Raw genomic sequence first — 17,086 nt, forward strand, 5'->3', positions numbered from 1 at the left:
CACGATTCCTTATCTTATCTTGATCTTGATCTGGTCACTAATGCATTCCCCTACTACTACTGCCGCCAAAATACTTGGTGTATTTTTTCGCACAAGAGACTACTTCACATCTTCACAGCTGCTAACTCTATACAAATCCCAAATCCGCCCAACCATGGAATACTGCTCCCATATTTGGGAGGTTTCACCAGAATCCTCTCTAAGATTGCTTGAGAGGACAATTCGTTTAATTAATGATTCCCCTCTGACATATTTTCAGTGTTCTGCCGAATTGGCCACTATCGTTCCTCCACTTTCCTCCAAAATCATTACAACAAGAACTGCTGCTAATCAACATCCTTTCGCAGTCCATCTTGAAACTCGCCGAACTAATATCACTAGCTCCTCTTTCATTCCATCTATTTCTGTTCTTTGAAATAACCTTCCCCCCACTCCGCCTTCCCCAAAGAATACCATCTTCACTTGTTCAATAAATATAAACAGATTCCTCCCTTCTTTTCCTCTTGCCTGCACACGACACAGATCTACTGGGTTTTGTGATCGTTCCTTTGTGGGTCAGATATCAAAAAGTTCATTACTTGAAGGCTTCTTGACTGTAAGGAAATAATTATTAAATTTATCTACTAAAATATGTCTTCATTTAAAATCACACAGTTGAAAAAAAAAAAAAAAAAACGTTAAATCTTTGAAGTGTTCATATCCAGATATCTTTGCAATTTTGCATTATTTACAACTTGTTTTCTTAGCATTACCTTCACATTTTTAAAATTCGTTTTTACCTTCTTTTAAATTATAGTATGCTTGATTCTTGCGGCGTTTTAAGCTATACTCGCAGTAAACATTATATGGATAATTTTATGCTTTTAAAAAGTATTTCTCGGTTTTATGAAGTGTTTCATTTTTATTTCATATAACAGTAAATACCGCGCATTGTAAGGAGACTGTGTGACTTGGATGAAACAACTTACAATGATAATTTCACCGATAGGTAAACGTCGGTGAATGAAAGTTATTTATGAGAAAGTGTGTAGACATCAGTACTCTTTAGTCTGATTCCGGAACCTCGCACTTCCTTTCTGGGATGTCAGTGACATATTGTATTTAGAATTCATGATATGATTACTGCCACTATCATTAACTTTCAGCGCTACACTGGAACATTACAAAAAAAAAAAAAAAAAAAAAAAAAAATAGGAAGGCGACAATTTCAACGCCATATTATGCAAAAGAATTCAATGTTAAAGTGTGCAATCTAAATAAGAGCAAGATCGACTATGGAGCATTTACTATCTTGTTTCATTGCTTACCAGAGACTTAGCTGCGTCTAACTTCAATCTCTTCCCCAAATTGAAGAAACATTTAAGAGCGCATAATTTTGTGCCAGATGATTAAGTGAAGACAGTGACAAATATGTAGAATTCCGTCAATCAAGAAGATGCCTAGTTTGTTCATGTATAATCATGAAACTACCAGAACGTTTGCGAAAGTCTGTGGACAGAGATTAAGAAATGAATAAGTCATATTTCAGAATAAAATTCAACGATAACACCTGTTTTCCTTTTAACGAAATATTTACTCTCATAACTGAAAAAATTGGGAACATTATTTTTCACCACACCTTCGTATTTTCTCAAAGGTACAATATTTATTGAGGAAATATTATTTTGAAATGCCACTGATGGATCTCTTTACACACATACACAAAAAGAAGAAAAGAAAGAAAGAAAGAAAATTATGAAATTGGTGGTATTCGACAACTAAAGACTGAGAGCAGGAAGATCACTCTGTAAACATTCAGATTTATATTTATATTTGAAAATAAAACGCTTTGCTTTTCAAAAATTTGTTTGCTTGTTTTTGCATTCGGCTTTTAAAAAACATCTCTAAGAGTAATATTAGCTATTACACATTTTATCTAAACTGAATAAGGGAATTCAGGTTTTGCGCATGAGAAGATATACTGGAATGGGTCTGCTCTTTTCTAATCGTTGCTTCATATACCACTATAATGCGAATTTAAATAGCCTAAGGAACAGGATATTGAAATTAGGGCAAAATGAAATAGCCAAAATAATAGTAATAATAATAATAAATTATCGAATTTGCATCTTTTTGTAAACAATCACGTCACTGCTTCCCACATTCGGATTTCATTTAAACATTTACACCAACAATTGAAACAAAAAAGAAAAGAGAGTGACTCCATAATTTCAATGATGGCCTAAATTTAACTGAATCGTTAAAAATAAAACTAAAAAATAAATTGAGGAAAAGTCCCAAAAATAATTCCTGCTAGTCTGAGTTTCATTTGTATAAATAAGGACAGTTAGAAGGAAATAATTATGAATTACCAGTATGACGCTACAGCCGTCTTGGATGCAAAATATTTAAAACTGTTGCAATAATCCCACTTGAATGGGTTTTACGGAAGTAGAATCTTAGCTAAAAGGTCACAGATAGGTAATAATGTTTAGTCGCTTTTGTCCTTGGGTTTTATATACGCACTTGTTGTAACATAATTATAATAAACTATAGTTTTCTATGCATAAACACTGCTATTTTTTAAACTCGATTCTTCTATTTGTCCTCTGATTTGTTTTGCAAACGTAACAAAGATGCTGAACTCAGTAGAGCAGACCGGTTTCATTCAACGATTTCACCAGCTATAATAACTGGAAGTCGCAACTGTCTTATTATACTTACCTTCCGAGTCTGGATTTATTAATTAATGGCGTCAGAAAATCTGCGGAAGTAAGATTTCTAAATAAGATTACTGTGTGTTAATCATATACAAGCTCAAGAGATTAATGGTATGGACGTCAGAGTGACGTCATCTGATATTTATTAAAATCTTAATGCCATAAAGTTTTCAAAAAATATTGCGCGCACACGCATACACACAATATAATATCAGTCCATCTGTTTCTAGTCGTATATATTATGGCTATAATCCTCTTGCTTTTAATCCTGATAATCCTTGGAATATCAGTTTGTGAAGTTGTGTTGATAATCTTATCAATATATTTACATCTTAAGGCAGAGCGAATGAATTTTTCAACTAAATGGATACTATTTTATGATACTGAAGGAGCGCCTCCGTAGCATAGTCGCAAGGAGCATGCAACATCTTTTGGTCAAAAAGACCTGGATCTAAATCTCATTTAGAACGTTATCAACCTTTATAAGAGTATTTAACAGTAAATAAGATTTACGTAGCAGTTTTATTTTTCCCTCTTGGAAACTCGTGATTTTCATTATGTTGAATAGGCAAACTGACGAAGAATAAATACACGTCATTAATTAACTTAACCTGTTACTTGGTCATAATGGCCATAATCAACTCACCCAACCAAAAAACATAGGAAAAGCCTTATTCATGAGCAGAAATTCCGAGCTTATCTCTATAATCAACAAATGATGCCCGAAGAATTAGAACTTAACAATCTAAACTTAGTTAACCTCTGTTATTTTCGAAACCACATAATAATAAATCTCTAATAAGATCCAGACGCGCTCTGTTTATCGTGTGCATTTTGCCAGCTACATGCGTGCATAAAACTATATTAAAAACAATTTTTAAAAAAACATATTTTCATGAACTCATTTTCTAAAAGAGCTGCTTTTGGAAGAGTCAAATTTGAATCGATGTTACTGTGTTGTGGGTTAAGGATTGTTTAGCCCTGGGCTTTCTTGAATGCATAGCTTTGTGTTTCTTTCTCTTTCCAATCTATTGGAATTTTTGGCTGCTATACAGACCCACAGCATATGACGCTTGGCTTCTGTTCAAACTGGTGGTAAAGTGTGTGAAGGACTTTATCCTAATGGTCACGCGTTCCTTATGTCTGAATTGTACGTGACAACCACTTTCTAGCAGGTTTCAGCAGATCTAATTTTCTGATAGACTACGAATACATTAGTACAGGTTTGTAAGGTGTTTCCGTTTCATAATAAACATTCATTAGCAAACCACTTTTAATGATATTTTTAGACAAATTGCAGACAACTCTGTTAAATAATTAAGACATTCCTTTTAAGTATGAGTAATTAAAATAGTAGCAAGGTCACAGTAAATTAATAAATAAGAATTTACATTAAACGGTAATGGAAGAAAATTAAAGGAAAAAAACTTATTTAAACCGAAATCAGTGATTTTGTTATAAATTCGAATACACTGATTTCAAAGGGAAGTAGAATAAAGCTGGATTATATACAAATAAAATTTTAATAAAATTAAAGCATTTTTTTTTTAATTTCACTGGTAAACTTTGGGAGAATTCCTGAGTTCCATTTTCCTTGGAAATGATTTTTCATAGTGACTATTGCATTTCAGTAGAGGGAAAATACGAGTATGATTCAGTGAAATGAACCAATAATGATATACACATACCAGCCACCGAATTAGAAATCTTTATGCAGATATACGTAAACGTCACTTACAAAGCGCATATACAAAATACTTGGTCACGTTAGTCACCACGTGTTCTAGGCAACTATTTAGAAATACTGCTGGTCAGTAATCATCAATAATGTAGATCACAATGGGAAAAACAAAGGATCTTTCAAAGTTCGATAAAGGGCTTATTTTGTGTGTGTGCCCATCTTGCTGGAGCCAAGGTTTTTTTGAAAACAGCAGAGCATATTGGTTTCTGAAAAGGTGAGATATCCCTGGTGTTTAATCAGTGGAAAAATAACCCGCATTACTTGTCTAAGAGGCGTAACTATGATCCTAAGATAGTCTGTCAGGAACAAAAATGCCTTCTTTTATTCTATCTTCACTTATACTTGGGGATTTATTCCTCAAATAAATAAATGTTTCTCTGTTCATGTTAATAAAAACAGTGGCAAGTTTTTTTTGTTTTTTTTTTTACTCTGTAGCTCAGTCGGCCTCGGTCTGAAAAGATCCGTGTTTGAATCCGTCTAGAATTTGAGGCACCTTTATAAAGACTCCCTACCAAGAAGTATTCTACACAATTTTATTTTTGAAATGGGTGTACGCGTATTTTAAGTACTAATACGCTCCATTTAGGATCGCATTAGTTGACTGTCTTGTCTTCGTGTGTTTGCATACATTTATTGAAGTACATGGAGTACATACTAAGAAGTTTTCAATGAAATATTTTTAATAGTAGAACATCTAAATTTCTTATAAATAAATCAGTTTTGTAACCTGTATACTCCCCTCATTTAACCTCTTCTTAAAATAAAATACAAAAAAAAATCATTACCGCGTGAAAAATATGCATCGTGGATTCGTTGGTTGGCTATTTGAACTTGTGAGCAATAAAAGAGACTAAAATTACTTGAAATTACAATCCAAGGTGGTTCAACCACAAGCCTGCAAAGATCCCAAGAAACCACTATCCACAATATGTACATAAAGCACAAAAGTATTCTCAAGACTTGAATAATGAATACAATAAACATAAAAAAGACACTAGCAAGAAATTTAAATAAAATCAAACTGTAATGTTCGTTTGCCGTGGGTCTCAGCAATTTTCATAGTCCAAATTATTACATGATGCTCAGTGAAGTACAAATATTAATTCGCTATTCTACTTCCGTATATGTATAAACTTTTTCGTAATGAGTTACGATTAATAACTAAAAAGAATGTGTTCTCCAAGCACTTCTCTAAAACTAGAGTTTCATTGAGACGCTTCACTCTTCTACTAGTTGACACACCTTACTCCCACCTAACACTGTTTTCATGATTCTTAAAATTTTCTCTTAATAATTTACTTTAATTGTATTTATTGTCCGTAAAGGAAATTAATATTCAACAAAATGTTCAGAATTATGACTGCCTGTTTAATATCCAGAATGGAGATGGATTCAGTGTCTATACATCGCACATCATGTTCCATAACATTCCTCAAATATTCGGCTGGGTAGATCCATATAATGATTAATTCGTCGGCCAATTATGTCCTCCACATCTTCCTGGAAGCAATTCGTCAGTATGTGGACCCGGTGAGATACTACATTGTGGTATGAGTAGGGTGCAGGTCCATCTGGGTGCAGGTTATATGGCAGAATGTACAAGTCTGCTGCGAACTGCAAATAGGCCACACTGGTCAAAAGATGACCTCAATAAAAATATATCCTGATACCATCTCCACCGCACTGGATGGTATAAAATATATATACGAGGGGCGCATCGACTTCTGTGGTGTGCACCATATGCGTAGCCGTCATTCCGAGTAATGCAATAGAATCTGTGATTCGTCCGACCAGTTTGGACACTTTTCCAGCTCATCCAGTTTCCAACTGGAGAGCTGCCAATAAAACTGCAGTCGCTTTTGACAATGACTTCCGGTGAGGACAGGAAGCTATCATTATGGCTCTCATACGTGTGAGAGCAGGAGAGAGTTTTATCCCGGTACGAGGCGTTGAACCCTTCGCTCACTTTGAGCATTCATCCGTACTAAAACGCGTACACAAAATGATATCAAACATGTGAAAGCACCTTTCGCCAGCGAAAATGTAAATGAGGTACTTCGGCCTGTTTGGCATCATCCTGTATATATACAAAGCTAGCAATGAGCAAACAAAAAAGCGTGCCCTTTTTCAGATAGAAGCATCTGACACTCGAGTACTATGCTAGCGTACAGTACAACACGTGCCTTTATACTAAAGCAGAATTGACATATTTATACTACTCTAGATGAAGGTAGTCATAACTGAATGTTAATTATAAGTGTCAATTACATGATAGATCGAGTTTAGACATGATATGTCTAAACTCGACACTTCAAACCATGAACAATTGACCTAAAATACAATGTCTCCTGTTCGATATTGTATTCCTGTCCAATTATTACAGTATATGAACTGCAGCGTAAAGCCAAAATCAATGCATTTAATAATGCGAAAGTCTAATTGCTGCTTACGGTAAGACCATCGCTGCAATTCACGAAGTTTTTTGTTTGTTTGTTTGTTTTCCCATCAATACAGCTTCTTTAGATTTTTTGCAATTTGCAAAAAACACACGTACAACATAAATATAATGTATAAAGTGAAATTTAGTTTCAAGCAAGTGAACCAGCTCAGAACGTAAGATCTCCAATTCAAAAAAACATGTAAAAAAAAAAGGAAAATGGAATTTTATGGTTGAGATATATTTTTGCCGACCTCCAAACTTGCCGTGCCTAGGGCAGCCTTAGTTCCTTATTGTGTTACGACAGCCCCGCAAGAAGTTACGGCTAAGGTGGACGAAGAAACATCGGGCACCAGAGAAGTGGAGAAAGACTGCATGGAGTGATGAAAAGGATAGCAATTAACTCGGTCATGGTTGAAGGTACTTGTTGCCACCTTGATTATTAGACAGAATGATCATGTAGAAGGCATGCTTTAATGGAAGTCATTAGCACCGTTCCCCCATAATACAAGCATAACAAAGGCTGAATAATACAGCTAACCTGAACATCACTGCTGACCAAGTACATTAATTTATTTGACTGCTTATCCTGCATGTGATGGAAGGTAAGCGGTTGCTTACCCTCCATCACATGCAGGTATGCTTACCCTATTAACAGGATTATGCATAATATAGCAGATGCGTTTGTCCAGGAATGATTGAGTTGTCAGGAATTACAGCAGAGTCAATTAAGTCAGGCTAACTAATTTTTAACTGTAAAGGTTCGCGTCCTAGATGGGATTTGAACCTAGATCATTCCATCGAAAAGGTATCATAGTGATTTATTGTAGTTGATAATTCCTTAAGCCACTGGGTCTCAATCTCATTGAGCATCTTTGGTGAAGATGCTCAGTTGAGCATCATTACGTAATATGGCTTTACCCTGCAGTACATATTGCAGGCAAGTGCAACTCGATCGGAATATCATAACAGCTCACACGAGAAGGCGAGAAGGTATACCTACCAGAAACTGCATGGCCGTTATGGTTTTAACCACGAAGTTTGGACAGCAGGCATGGTTTAGGAATTTTTACTTTGTATTTATATTTCTATGTATGGCGAAATTTTACGTACGAATATGACAGAGTAATGTTTCGCTCAACCTTTATTGGAAGGTTATATTTCACTTTCACAATGGATGAACAAAACAAAAAAAAAGAACCAAAAACAAATCGAACAAGAATAAATAGTTTTGATTTTCATTATTAAGATTTAGGTACGTTTGAAGGTCCACAACATGATATAAATATACAGGGTGGCGATAAAATAACTTTCCTTCTTTAGAAGCATCTGTAGCTAAAACCAATAAACGGAATGAGACCAAATTTTATATTGAGACTTTCGAAGGCATGGGGAGATGATTTCCGCGAAAAAAAGATTTACTACCAAAAGTCGCCGAAAGGAGAAATTTTGGCGCTAGTTGAGCCGAAAGCAGTCAAATATTTGCACTAAACGCAGGTAAAAATGATTATGCAAATTTTACTGTGCGTACGTCAAAACAGCGCTACCAATTCCACTTAAAAATGGATTGGGAACGTTCAGGCAGTTATTCGAATGACTGTCAGGTTATCAGTCAGTTCTTTCCGACGGAATGGCCGCCTCAATCACCGGACATCACTCCATGTGACTTTTGACTGTGGGGGTATTTGAAATCCGTTGTGTATGTTGGTGGCATTCCCAACTTGCTGTGTCGAAAGAGAACATAAACAGGCTGTTATGAACATCCAATCCGACTCCTTACGCTCAGCTGTTCGCACACCAGATGCAATTTGTTGTACATAAGAAAGGTCAGCAAATTGAAAATCGTGTATGTGGTCCAGGGGACCCTGATTCTGATGAATAAAACATTATTTCCTGTGAGTTCAATCACGACATTAATTTCTATGTCTCTCGCAAGTTGTTGTTTTAGTTTAATTATTATTATTATTATTATCATTGTAACGCGCCACATATCCAGCTGGAATGAGTGGCGTGGCTGTCGCTTACACCGTCGAAATGTTATTATTCCATTTTATCTGCCTTTAATGTAATTATCCTCTTGTTTTCGGCTCCGGCAGCTCCAAAATTTCCCCTATCGGCGACTTTTGTACTAATTTTTTTTTTCCGGTGAAATCATCTCCCCATGCCTTCAAAAGTCTCAATATAAAATTTGGTCTCATTGCGTTTATTGGTTTTAGCTACAGATGCCTCCAAAGAGGCAAAGTTATTTTATGGACATCCTGTACAATGCAAGCTATTGGAACCTTTATTTTCTTGCTACTCCTGTGGAAGGTAGAGTCTTGAAATGTGTGATATAAATCACACGCGCGTGATTAATAGACAGTAATATACTAGTCAAATAGTCTGAGTTGCTTCCGTTGTAACCGGTTGGAGAACAAACACAGACATGATTAATAGACAGTAATATATGTTGAACCACATAGTCTAAGTTGCTTCCGATTTGATACCAACAAACCAACTCGACTCATATATGTTCGACTGAGACTCTTGCTTGTCACAAACTTTTGTATTTCGACGTTTCGTGTCTTGTAGACGAGCACAATATAAATCACTTTAAAGAAATGAGCATTTTTTGGCCCAAAAATATAATATTGATTTTTTTTTTTTTCAAACGAGGCCCGCACCACTATTTGGGAACTATGAAACTAAGAAAAAAGGTCACGTTACAATATGATACTAATGACAGAAGCTCCGTGAATAACTTCTGATATTTTCAAAGAAAAAGTAATTACTATTTACCAGTTAGCGAACTCGAGCAGTAGCGGAGTACTTATATATATAAATCACTCAATGCATAGGGAGGGGAGTCGAGAGCTTCGGGATGAAATCTTTCAAGATGATCCAGCTCTCACGGACCCTATCTAAAACTCGTTGCTGGTGGGGATAGAAAATTCGTAGGTACACTACTTAACTTTATACTTTTTTTTTCCTATCGTTCGGATTTCAATCTAAACAATCCATTCCTCTATCTTTAATCAAAGATAGTTGTTGAACAGAGAGAAAAAGTATAAAAAACGAAATGAAGGGATAGAAAGAATGTAGGCAATGAATTGATAGAAGCAATCAAAGCGTACAGTTTCAGCAACAGTTTAACATGTACTTCTAATTACATGTTATTATCATACAGAAGTTTGAAATATTAAATGATCGATCCGATCTGTCCTTTAAGGAACCGCCATGAAAAACTCATTGCTCCAAGCTGACATATTCTCTTAAAGGGGAAAAAATGTATATAAGGAAGGACTAACAGCTTTGATACCCAGCAAAGAAGCCTCGGGTTAAGTGACTAAAAAACTGAAAACAGGGCGTGACTTGATCGCTTTTGTCCATTCTTGTGCATACAGGGATAAGTTAGGCTGGAATGTGGGTAATGTGGTAGAACTGGTTGAGCCGCAAAACACACCAGAAATGGAGAAGAAAAAGCAGCGAAAATTTCCCTGCACTGAGGGACAGGGGGTAACATGAAGGCAATTAAAGCGGATTGGGCTTCCACAACCTTTAATATCGCGTAGAAGAATTTGTTTCCTTCTATGGTAAACTTAAGGACATTTTAATAACTACAGTTTCAGGTCTGGGCAATTCAGCAGGTATATTTTTGAGAGTCCGACAGCATTTATGCCTTAAAGAATGCGCAAAATCAAAACAATGTGCATAATATTGGCAATCTGCCAACTCGAGTTTTCATGGCAATGTATATTACCTTGATAAGTTGCCAAAGGTTGTATGTGCTGTATCAGATATTATTAAAATAAAAATCGAACTATGGCTTAATTAACATTCATGTGTCTAATTCCAGCTGAATTTCAGATACCCAAATCATTACTAAATTTGCAATAATTGTTGCTGTTAACTGTAAGAAAAACCATAAAACCTTTATAGTTTTATGGTTTTTCTAACAGTGCTGGAAAGTTTTGGAATGTAAACTTTGCAATTAGTTAATTAGGCAAACGAAATGGATAAGAGCTATAAAAATATGAGAGAAGGAAGGAAATAAGCTATGAATAAATACACGAACCAACATACAAGTACGTCTGTTTGCACTGAATTTTATGGTACGCGTATTGGGATGGCCATAGTAGTGATTATTCTGTATAGTTCACCTGTTGTGCGTGTTTTCCTCTTCTTCTTCTTCTTCTTCTTCTTCTTCTTTAGCATTGAGGATGAGGGTTTGGTTTTATTCTTCGCGATATACCGGTATTTCCCTTATAAACATAAAACTGAGCTCGAACATAATTAGCAGTTCATTTACATTCAGGTATAAATACGAATTAGGTAATTTGGTCAAGTCATGCTATTACCAGTTAGTTACCGACTTAATTCTCTTGTGGAAAGCTGCAATAATAATAAACTCGGAAAAAACAGTGGGCAATGAACGATGCGCCTTGCAATACAATACGACTTGCTGTTCTATCAGGAAATACATATCGGGAATAAAGAGGCAGTGCAAAGTTTCTCTCGGATTAAAACGTTCTCTCAAATTAAAGTTGAAAGCAAAGTTTCGTTCTAAATATAATGTGTATTTTCATTTTTTGTTAATTGAAACATAAAAATATCATCATTAAAATATAAATCATAGTTTTAGAAGTCCTGCTTCAAAACAGGGTTTTAAGCATAAAAATATTTTCGTGAAAAAAAAAAAAAGGTACTTAAAATATGTGCAGCTCTTTGGTTAAAAGGATCATTCACCACTGATTTCGACATATTTAAGAAGCATCCAAAGTTCTTCCATATCCCAAGAACAATTAAATATAACAAAACCTTGAGTGTACGATATCACATACCCTAGCATTTCAATTATTTGTACTTTACTTGGATGGTTTGAAGATTCGTCAGTCAGCCGAAATTTAGTGAAAAAGAGTCATAGTATAAAATAATGGAACTAGTTTTATTTTTACTTTTTTTTTTTTTTTTGGAAAATCAATTTGTAATTACATTTACAGAAAAAACTGTTTGCCTATTTTGGTATTTTTGTCTAATAATAGCAAAATAAATACTAGTAATGTATTAGTTTATTTAAAATATTACAACAAGTCTTCATAAAGATGGCATTTTTTTCTCTCCTTCAAAACACCAATAGGCTGAAATCCCGCAATGCGTTTGTGTTAAAAATTTGTTTTTGGTTGCAAAAACTATAACATGGCTATCATACAAAATATCTTAACGTTTCAGAAAACGTACAGGCAGGTTACACGCGCTGTCTCCAAAAAAAAAAAAAGAGGAAACATTTATTCAGTAACTTTTAGATATTTCAGCACACATGATGCCTCAAGAAGAAAGGATTAGTGGGATGGTTCTCCCGTGTGTTCCTCAGATAATCATGGCTAAATGAAAACTACGCCAAGGTGTGAAAACTACAAAACTTAGGCTCAAAGATATAACTAATTTAATTTTACTGAATTTAGGGATTTTCATAAGTGGTAATATTCTCATAAGTGGTAATATATACGGCTAGATTTATAATCAATATAATTACAACAAACAAATTAAGTTACAAATTCAGCTATTTTCAAAGAGAATTAAAGTTATAAAGTTATTTCAGCATAATCGGGGAGTATTTACGTAATGCATCAGCCGCATGTAAAGAAACTCGTGACGGTTATTCTCACGAAACATGCACATTTTCCTCTTATCTCTGCTTTACACAGTGCCTGGATGTAATGCCAGAGAAAATGTGGCCTTCATCACCTGGCAGAGCATTTAACGATGTGATATCACAAGCATTGATGACAATTTCTATGCGAAACAGCGACAGCAGATTTCTTAGTGACAAAGTAGAACTAATTGGGCTTAAAAGAAAAAAAAAGATAAGGTGACTGCTTTACGAGCATCACTACAACCTTGGAGCTTCAAGAATATATAATTAGATGAAAAGCTGGAGCAACATAATTTGTTTAAGTTGTTCTTTTGCATTCATGTTGTAACTGATTCCTACAAAGTACAGAATGTAGGAAATGAAAGGGAGTGGCGAAACGGAAGTTTTAAAACCATTGTGGGTTAACCAACGGAAGTTTTAACCAGTGGGATAACAATGGTTAACCCAATGTTAGGTCTACACATTAAGTCCTGCTTGGTAAACGGCAGAAACAAAAGGCCAATTACTACTGGCCTTATGTAGTAGTTCCAAATAGCAGCAAAACAGAAAACATAACAGGACGGAAATGTGATCCCATTGAGCATTTTCTTGTAGAAATCCACCCGCGAAAGGTTGAAAGCAATAATGCGCTATTACATTCTTCTTCTCGGTCATTACTCGTGTAATACTCATCAGGTATTACAAGTGGTCAGCCCTAAGCTCAGTCTACTGCAAGAGGAGAAAAATCAAATTACAAGGCAAAAAAACTGTACCGTCTAAGTTCGATAAAGTTAGCTCTGCCTAAACAAGGCCTTAAAAGTTCTGCCCATCATAGTCGGGATATGAATCCTTTCTTTTTTCCAGGACAGTGCCTCCTGACGAACCCATCCGCTTAAAGATGTACTTTGGATGGTATTAACACCATGTCGTGTTAAGATAATAGGATGCAAATACGTCCAAGTTTTCAGACACTGTGTACAGGAAGAAAAATAGTTACCCAGAAAAGAAAAAGGGTTGATAAAATATGGTATTTGGAACTTCTAATGTAAGATCAGAAGTACCATATGCCATCCTATAAATAAATTTTGATCAGCAATGCGGAATATGCAGACCCCACAAACAATTTCAAGCGGCTAAAAAGGCGAATAACTGATTCGGAATATCCTTATTTCCTACTTAATTTCATTAAACATTTTTGTTTCATACACGAATTTCGATTTAAAACGACAAAAAACTGTACGAATATTAATGATATAACAAAAAATAGAATACAACTATTTTTCTTTAATTTCTTTAAACATTCCTTCATTGGCATCATAATTGGTTAAATATATGTTTAAAGTTATGTTAATTTCGGACACAGATTTATTAATTTAAGAATGAAAATATTAATATCATATATATTTAGCAGTATTTTGTATGATTACTCTACATTTCGGATTTTCTTAATAAAAAATCCATCCTAATGAAATGAGATAAAAATAATTTATTTATAGAAAATAATATCGAATATTGAAGAATTTTCATTCAAAAAAGAATATTGAATAATTTACCATTACTGAAAAGTAATTTAAAGCTCATAATGATGCCGTTTCCAAAGTGAGCAGAATAAATATGGTAATGCCCCATAGAGTAAATTTACAGTTAAAAATACAGTCTTATGGGAAATTCTAAGACAAAAAAGAAGACTCCTTACTATTGAGATCATTCACTGATTGAGTCAGTGGGATGAAGTGATGTAATCAATTCTCGATGTTACAATTATGAATGCAATAACAACATTCAAGATAGAAATGGAAGTGCTTTATCTACCTCAGTTGTTACCCTCCACCATATAATTTTCACATTTCAGACCTCTAAAGAAAGTCTTAAAACGAAGGGACGTCAATTCTGAAGAAGAAAAGCACATTTTTTCTGACACCTGTGACTATGGTTACAGGTGTCAGAAAAGTTTCGCAGCTATTAAAATAGGAAGTTAAAACTACTTTGCAATCAAGGAACAATTATCATACTAACGTATGTGAATTCACTGTCCTCACCTACACTATCTTTCCACAGCAAGGTGGGTAAATAAATATATCGTTGGATCCCAAATTACGTTTTTTATACTGACGACTAGAACAAGTATAAAAGTACGACAGTGTGAATTCGTAGAGACTGTTACCGTTGAAGATTCCTCCGAAAAATGCACATCAGAATTGCAAATGAAAAAAAAAGAGTTTGTCTTAAACATATTATTGATTGAAATTATAAAATAATAAAGCACCTCTACGACTTATGTATGTAAGCAAAATTTTCGAGGATTTCCTCTTATTTTTAGTTTCGATCGAAATGTATTCCGTCTATCGTACATATTTCACAGAACTTATTCTAAACAAAAAATATTTTACAAAACATAACTCTGAAAAAGTATCAGTTATAATGACAAAAAAAAATCACGTATAATGGACTTAAAGGTTTCACATGAGAGATACTTCGAATCAGAAGAATGACCACACTGATATTAACTGCAAAGGTTAGCAAAAATGAGGGGGGGGGAGGAAGGATTAGACATGTAACTGCATTTATGCTGGATGCAGGAAAGACGCTGACAGTCGGTAAAGATATGGAACAGATTTTATCGTTAGTAGAGAAATGATTTATTAAATTATTAAATAAAGTTGAGTTAGTGAGAGAATAATATAGCTTACATCTGTGTTTCAGTAGAAAGCAAGCACATTTCATTGATATAAAAGTATTTTAACACGGTTGAGACAATGCTCTGCGAAGAACAATCACACCAACGAATTCTGGATGAGACTGGCTAACTCAGGTTTTCGTCTGAGTTAATCAGTTCTTTTTCAATCGTTTCATTAATAACTTATAAGGAATGGAAAAAGAAAGTAGCACACATTAAATTTTTGCATTTTGTCATCATAAACAAGAATTTTAGGCTTCTAGGATTCTTGTTATGCAGGCATCTTGTTTATTAAACCAAAAAAAAAATAGGTAAGACAAAGGAGATTAAAAAAAAAAAGTTTAAAATGTGGAAGCCTGGGCGGTGTGGGATAAAAAAAGACCATTTAAGATTAGAACCGGAAGTGTTGAGTTAATAACATGTAAATGAAGAATGGCAAAAATTTAAGAGCTAAGGGTAAGAATGGCAAAAATTTAAGAGCTAAGGGTAAGAATGGCAAAGAGTTATATAATAGGATTGGAGAAATGGGAAAACTGAAGAAGTTGGACTGTTTGGAATTACCGCTGAAGCAAAAATAAACTATGAGGCCAATGGTGTTATGTCTGCTAACTACGTAAGTTTTCGGGCCAGTTTGCCTGCTTTGCGGAATCGAATGAAAAACTCGATTAACTCAGGTGAAAAGCCGTTGCAAAGGTTCTGAGTCTTAGATGGATTGGAATACATGTCTGTCCAATTAAAAGGGGTCCTGACTGAATTACGAAGGTTGCAGAAAGTGAAAAGAGATAAAAAAAAATGCTGAGCAGAATTAAAAGATACGTTGGAGAAAGACAATAATGAACAATGAAAAAAAAAAAAATAAAAAAACAGAAAAAGCAAAAGGAAACCAAATAATTTGCTGTAAAGAGGAAATGGGTGATAGAGAAGTTAGATATCAAGAAAAGGCTGTTAAGCCAACTACTGTAGTGAGTCACTGAGTACTCGCATTGAAAGAATCTTACTGGATCCGTTTTATTCGATAAGTATTCGCTGGAATAGACCAAAATTGAAGTTTAAATCTAATTACTGAAAGAACCAGAACATTTTAATAGACTAAAAAGTGTCATTTTTCTTCATGCAGTTACCTCTGTAAGTACCGTCGTTCAAACTATGGCGAAAGAAATTGGAATATAATTGCTTCTTATATTGTTCAAGATCTCTTGAGAAATTGCATATAATCGGGTTATAAAGGGGGAGAAATGCTGCTTATTCCATAATTAAGCATCCCCTCGCCTTGCAGCTCACACTGTTCAACGGATTTCGACCAAAGATGGGATAGGCATGTCTTACCTGTTTATATTCCCCTGAGAATTTGAGTCCAGTTGGAAAAAGAATGAAGGCAGGTAATGAAAAGGAGGGTGAAGAAAGTGAACTGCCATTGATACTGCTACAGATCGCACTATTCAACCAGTTTCGACAGGTTAGTGAATAGTTTTACCTATTTAAGTGGAAAAATAATAATAATAAGTAATATATAATAAAAAGAGGTCCTGTGTAAAAACATGCGCAAAGTAATTATAGGTACAGGAGGTTGACTGCAATTCAGAAACGACTAAATAACTGTTAATATTGGTTTACTTATTGAGAACGCAAATTCACCATTGAAATTCATGCAGTATCATAGCTCTTTTCTCAGACATGCTAATATAAATCTTACTTGGAACACTCAGTAAGAAAATTCATCTATAATTTTTTGCATAGATGGGTGCTATGAAAATTCTACTCTATCCATCAGGAATTCAATTGATCTTCTGACAAGGTCTTCTCAATAATGCAGTATAGCCACTGTACTTCTTTATACTTCAATATCTGAACATTTTCGGCCGAATTTCACGAAATATTATAATTTTGAAGATTTTTCTACCTCTGGATATGTACTAACTGA

This window comes from Typopeltis vanoorti, chromosome 7, assembly GCF_054136105.1.
Source record: "Typopeltis vanoorti isolate ZY-2024b chromosome 7, IOZ_Tvanoo_1.0, whole genome shotgun sequence".
In the NCBI taxonomy this organism is placed as follows: Eukaryota; Metazoa; Arthropoda; class Arachnida; order Uropygi; family Thelyphonidae; genus Typopeltis; species Typopeltis vanoorti.